Source organism: Balaenoptera ricei, chromosome 12, assembly GCF_028023285.1.
Source record: "Balaenoptera ricei isolate mBalRic1 chromosome 12, mBalRic1.hap2, whole genome shotgun sequence".
Classification (NCBI taxonomy): Eukaryota; Metazoa; Chordata; class Mammalia; order Artiodactyla; family Balaenopteridae; genus Balaenoptera; species Balaenoptera ricei.
Window position 1 is genome coordinate 62,311,539 of NC_082650.1, and position 6,000 is coordinate 62,317,538.

A 6,000-nucleotide genomic window follows, 5' to 3' on the forward strand; every position below is an offset into this window, starting at 1 on the left:
CTCTCTTGTTGCAGAGCACAGGCTCCAGACGCGCAGGCTCAGTAATTGTGGCTCACGGGCCCAGTTGCTCCGTGGCATGTGGGATCTTCCCAGACCAGGGCTCGAACCCGTGTCCCCTGCATTGGCAGGCAGATTCTCAACCACTGCGCCACCAGGGAAGCCCTACTCTTAGTTTTTTCCTTTGTTTCTTTTCCTAGTTCTGAGGGTGGAGTTGAACAGACCTGTGTGTACTTCCGTATCTGTTTTCTGCTTATAACCCAAGACATAACAAACATACTGAGAAAAATATTGGGTTGGAAAGCAGAGGCTATAGATTTTTGCACTAGTTGCTTAAGCACGAGCGTGGAAACTACTGCTATGGAAACCGTATAATCTTTCTGGCACTTACTTTCCTTAACTATGAAATGAGAACATTATTAGCTGCTTGTGATCCCACCCACAGATCAAGTGAGATTAGAATGGAAAAGTCATGAGTGAGTTGGCTGTAGGTGTATTTGACTTGATGGAAAGTGTAATTGTAAGTGTAGTTCCCATTTTGAAGAAGGAGGCTATTTTCTAGACCCCTCAAACACTACTTTTGAAAACTAAACAATTTAAAAAATAAATAAAGCCATAACTTCAGGCCATCAATCAAAAATTACCTAAAACAAGCATCATAGAATTGTGGTGGAATGCTTGATATTAGTCTCTAGGGACATATTCACAAGCCCAGTTTGTTGGAAGCTGAATGTCTTGTGTAGGGAGGTCAAATGAGAATTCTCCTGAGACCTGATGGCACTGCTCTCTCGTGAAACAAAATAGCTGACGAGAGCTTTCCATCTGGTTAATTTGTTCTGTGGATACTAACAAAGGAAAAATGTGCTTTGTATGATTTTCTTGGAGGGATTACGTTCAGAATCATGTAATTATGGCAGTGATTACTGAAACAGGTACATTGTAGTTCATGGTAATACATAAGTATAACCACATTTTAACAAACATTATATTCTTTACAAAATAAAAAAGTAGGACTCTCAAAAAATATATAGGTTTAATACCATCTTTGATTTTTTTCCTCACTGAGATATAAGAAAAATTTTAAGACATAAAGAATACCACCTTTTAAGGTGCAACTGGATTATCTAGATCTCTGTCTATCCAGATACCAACTTCCTGCTTTTAAACCCATCATTAGGCTTGCCTCAATTTTTATCCCAAAGGAACCACTATCATTTCAATAGGTATAAGCTGTCATTCCTTCTACTCCCTGTAGCCTTGCTATTATTTCTGTAAAAGGTGTTCTGGAAGAGCAAATACAAGTTCCTAGGTTGCCTCAGGATCTCCTCAAAGTCCTGAGTTCTCATGTAGTGCTGGGGTTTGGTATACACAAGGACTGAACTAAAAGAGGTGATTTATCTAAATGTATTTAGCACAGAGTCAGCACATGGTAGGGACAGGATGTTTCCTGCATATGAATCCCCCAAATCAACCTCATTTTCTGGAGATGGATTCTAATCTAAATATCACTGCAGATCTAATATAAGTATCAGAGAGTATTCCCTCCACCCATCTCTAAGCTTTCTGAAAAATTCAGCAAGTACTCTGTGGAATACTAAATGTAGTAGTTGTGTCAGTTTTTTTGTTCTGTTTTGTTTTGCTTTGTTTCATTGGTTTTCCTTTCTATTTGAAGATCACCTTCATCATGCTCATTATCTACTATCAGTATCTGAGCCCTAGTAGCTGTTTTCTCAGCAGTGGGGAGGGAGCTCATTGATTCATCTGTTTAACACTGTTTCTACCTGCTTCCTCTTGCATCTATTGACAAATGCAAGCATATTTAGCAAGAAGTGTGATCTGTCATTGTAGAAACTAAGTCTCCTGTGGAAGGACTGAATTTCTAACACATGCTAGTCCTATGAATCACCCCCACAGGGCCAGGTATTTGAGTTCACAAGATCACATGAAAATTTCACTATGGTCTAGTGGAATGTACTTCATCAGACAGGAAATGCAATATCTTTTGTACCTTTTTTCCTTCAGTTTTTGAGTTCAATGTCATGTGTTATAAAGACATTGTGACTGGATCACTGTAAAACCAAGACAGCTATTTTATTTTCCTGGGTGGTTTTTTTCTTTGTTTGTTTTTTTGGCCACGTTGGGTCTTCATTGCTGCATGCAGGCTTTCTCTAGCTGTGGCGAGCAGGGGCTACTCTTGCTTGCGGTGCGCAGGCTTCTCATTGCGGTGGCTTCTCTTGTTGAGGAGCATGGGCTCTAGGCGTGTGGGCTTCAGTAGTTGCGGCATGCGGGCTCAGTAGTTGTGGCTTGCAGGCTCTAGAGCACAGGCTCAGTAGTTGTGGCGCACGGGCTTAGTTGCTCCACAGCATGTGGGATCCTCCCAGACCAGGGATTGAACCCGTGTCCCCTGCATTGGCAGGTGGACTCCCAACCACTGCGCCACCAGGGAAGTCCCTTGCTGGGTGTTTTAAAATAAACTCTAATTTCCTTCCATAATTAGTGATGAGAGAACTCTAATTAATTCACCTTAAGAAGATGGCAAACATATTCAGTTTACACAGTGCCTGAGAGCAGATTAGGGTAATAACCATGGACCCAGGAATTTAGAGGAGCTGAGCCAAGTGCTCCAATCACCACAGTTGTCGATGCATCTTAACCCCATGTAATCTTGAAAACCTAAAAGTACGTGCTCCTTAGAACACAGAAGAACCAAGCAAAAAATACTTTCCATGATTTTCTTTCCAATAAATATGTTTTTAAATATGAGAAATAAACCATTTCTATTCTGATGAAAGATAGTATTAGAAACTGTCCAATGAAATGAAGAACGTGCTTTATTTGGAAGGTGGCCAATATAAAATGATAGATGTATTCTTTATCTAATAGAGCCTATAAAGTAGTTTTCTAAATCGAAAAATGGCTTAAAAATGACAACTCCAGTTAAACGAATTGGGAAGAATGTTCAGTCGTTTAACTAAGAGCACGAAATAAGATTTCATAATCACTTAATTCTTTCCTGAGAATAAGACAAGTCTGACCATATAATATATTGGCTTTCACGTATCCTGGCATTAATGCGTATTATAGATTCTGTTGGTTTATGACCTTCTTCAAATTCATAAAACACAGTGATGAAAGAAGAGCTCATTTCTGGGCCTTCCAAAACAGAGTCTGTCAAAAAGTTCTAAAGCTGCAGACATTTTTGAATTTTAGGGTATATGAGTTTGTATTATAAGGTATATATAAAGTATATGAGTTACATTTATGAGTTGTATTATGGTATGTTCAATGAAGACCCTTTGTGTTTCTCTTAGATAATTCTTACTTCTTTTATAAATTTTGGAAGGGGGGTTGTTGTATTCCTTATGACCATAATATAAGCTCACTGAGAGCACCATATCTTACTCATTTCTGTACTCCAAATGGAGCCTGGAAGTGCCCAACACTTACTGGGTGATCTTTTAAAATGTTGCAGATAAAACTTAGGTAATTTTTAAAGGATTTCTACTTTATTGAAAGTGGTGATGGCTAAAGACCAAGAAAATACGCTGAAGCACCTCCAGTTTTGAATTTTCTGTTGGGAGGCATCATTATGATTCCCTAGTGACTAAGCATGCTGGGTAAACATTCTTCTCTTGATTTATAGGGATGAGGCACCAGATACTCTCTCTTTTCCTCTGAACTTGTAAGGCAAGTCAGAGGATAACAAATGTCTTATGTCTTTCAAGTCTACCAGCAGTTTAATAAGTGGATACCGATGTGGTGTAGGTGTCTCTTTGGAACTTTTTATTCTGTTTTCAACAATAGTAGTCACTGCAGCCTTTAGACTCCTGTGAGCCTGTAGCAGGAGCTCTCACTAGCCCTTCACAGCCCGGGGATGGGGGTGGCAATCCCAGCAGCCTGCCACTGAGGGCTAGCCATAAGGCGTAAGTGCCCCTTTTCATATGCATACAATTTCCAATCATTCTCCAAATTAACTCTCAGTTGCTCATTTTCATGATTTTTGTGGGGACGGGTCATAGTAACAGTTTATAAAACTACTCCATTATCAGCATCCCATTTGGCATTTTGACAGCATCTAAATACGTATATGGCAGAAAACATGACATTTATATTCTGCCTTATAAGGTAGAATATTGTAAATCATACCCGTAGATGGTGCTTTAGAGCAAATTACATAATACATATCAAAATAACTTAAAAACAATTATGAGTTATGCAAAAATAAACCTTGCTGAGAATATATAGGAATTAAAGTAATGGTAGACAGAAAATTTTAAGACTATATATAATTTGTTACCCTAATAGTGCTGTAACATTTGGTACTGATCAAAACCAAACTTACCTTCTCATTAACCGACATTTAACTTAAAAATACCTAGTCACTCTTGAAGAAACCACAAAAACAGTGATGAAGAGGCAGGGAAGGTAGTGAGATTTACTTTCCACTTGTATATAGCCTTTTGTACCCTTTGAATTTTGTACCAAATGGCTTATTTTAAAAATTAAATGAAATCTTAACACAAATCAAAAGGCTAAACTTATTTCCCTTTGAATCACTTGTTCTTGACTATAGAACATAAGAACTAAAAAAGATAGATCAGTTTTAGCTCCTCATTTTACAGGGATAGAAACTAAATTCCAAAGAGGATATTTTTAGAGCTAGTATTTCTTTCTAGAAAAATTAAGAAAAATGGAATATACCTTCCAAATTAATTTTTGTAAATACTTAAAAGGAAATACCCACAGTGCTAATCAAAGTGAATTTTAACAAGCTTCTTTTTTTTAGCTTCTTTTTTGGCTGTTTAGAGCCAAGCAGCTACTCCCCTCCCATTTTATAAATAGATGCTGACTCAGAGTCTTTAAATGACTGTCTTTAAATCACACTACTTTCAGTGACCTATTCCTGGTCCAAGCTCTTTAGCATTTCAGACCTTTCAAAATCTGGCATCTTCCTTGGCCTGGTTCTATCAGTTTTAAACCCAACAATATCAAACAGCTCTTTGAACACAGTGAACGTTACTTCCATAGGTTTCACAAAGAGCTCTTGAGTGCCAAAACGGTGCTTGGCAGTGAAGGTAAAACCAGGTCTCTCCCTGTGAAAAGCCTCCACTCTGGCATGGGAGAGAGGCTCACAAATAATTACTCTACTCCATCAGTCTTACCAGATCAGGGCCCTGGCTCTCCATACTTCAGCACACACTGTGCACTGTAGCCCTAGTTAATCGTCTTTCCCGCTCAACAGTAAGCTTCAGGCGGGACAAATGCTATGTTACCACCAAACTAACTGGTGTCTAGTGTATTATCAGCATGTGCTGGGCACTCACTAAATATTGTGGATGAGAGGGAGTGAGGGGAGAAAGGAGAGAGGGCAGCTGGAAATGCTTGGACATAGGCACAGGGTGCCCTGGAAATTTCAGGAAATTTCTAGAAAATGTCAGGTAACACTTCTAGAGCTGTAGCTTAAAGTTGGAATAAAAGCTAGTCTCTAAGAAAAGGTGGGGAAGAGCAGTGGGGAATCCACACAGTTGTGAATGTGGGGAAGCAGCACACTGGGAGTGTGGACCAGTCAGAGAGCATTGCTAGACCTGCTTGAGGGACCACACCTGGAGGATGGCATTTCCTCCATACCTGGATAGGCAAAAGGTCACTTACAAAATGAGATACTTTTACAGGTCAGAGCTTTCAAAACTCAACTACACATTGCTATGAATATATATTTGCCCACTTTTCTTGGCCACCTGAAGACCATACCCTTAAACACAGGTCTGGGATGTATGCTGTCAACTAGAAGTCTCTCTTACTTGGCATTTTAACAGTTTACATTGATGACTTAAATTTATACTAAACTAAAATTATACTTACATTTATACAAAAAAGCAGGAATAGTTTTTTGAATTAAAAATCATATAAGAGAACCTCTCATTTCTCTCAGGTTTCTATACTGGTCATTTAAAGGAATTTCTCTCTTTTGAAAGTGTTGGGGGTAAAATGTTGGTCCCTTGG